The 789-nt window shown below is 46.9% G+C and overlaps 1 long non-coding RNA gene across 1 annotated transcript; it reads left to right on the forward strand.

Annotated features, from left to right (window-relative positions):
* LOC115284586 lies at positions 1 to 750 on the forward strand. Its single transcript, XR_003905278.1, has 3 exons — positions 1 to 59; positions 512 to 544; positions 693 to 750. It is a non-coding gene; the product is annotated as an uncharacterized LOC115284586 (long non-coding RNA).
* The last annotated feature ends 39 nt before the right edge of the window (positions 751 to 789 follow it).

Below are 789 nucleotides of genomic sequence, written 5' to 3' on the forward strand. Positions count from 1 at the left end.
CTTGGAGTTGAGAGTGGAAGGGTCTTGCCCACGGCCAAATGAGTGAATGACAGATTGAAGTGAGACCCTCAGATCCAGACTCCTATGACTTCTCCCCATTCACACTGTTCCAGTTGTCCCTTCATTTCCTCCATAATATCATGTCTGGTCTGATCTGGCTGTTTCCTGCTTTCCATTCTCTGTCTTCTCCAGTGACTCTGTTTGTAGGTCACTCTGTGACTCAGAGACCTTCTGTGGCCTTCTATGACTACATTGGTGGAAGGAATGCTAAACTGCAGTTTAAAAAGCTATGAACTGAGGGTTGAGGGGGAAGGGGGAGGGGGGAAAAGAGGTGGTGGTGATGGTGGAGGGCACTTAAGGGGAAGAGCACTGGGTGTTGTATGGAAAACAATTTGACAATAAAATATTATGGAAAAAAAATAAAAAGCTATTCTGGGTTAAGCTGATGGGAGGCCTGGGCCTTGTCCACTTGGCATCGTTGTCTTCTTATATCTGTTTTCCACCTATATAGATAGCCCCTGCTTGAAAAGAGATGTTCCAGGAGGTAAGATGTGACCCTTTGGCTGATCTTGGAGTGCTCACTCAAGCTGCTGCCTACTTCCTTCCCCTGTATCTTTCATCCTTTACATATGTCCTCTGTTCCAACCCAGCAATTCTGTGTATCATCTCCCTGTGGGGACTTTGCCTTCCAGGAATATGCTGGAACTCATGGAGAGACTTTCAAACCGACGAGAGTGGCTTGTAGAAGGCTCTGGAACAGGAGGTAAGGGCAGCATTAGCAATCAGCAG

This window comes from Suricata suricatta, unplaced genomic scaffold, assembly GCF_006229205.1.
Source record: "Suricata suricatta isolate VVHF042 unplaced genomic scaffold, meerkat_22Aug2017_6uvM2_HiC HiC_scaffold_110, whole genome shotgun sequence".
NCBI lineage: Eukaryota > Metazoa > Chordata > Mammalia > Carnivora > Herpestidae > Suricata > Suricata suricatta.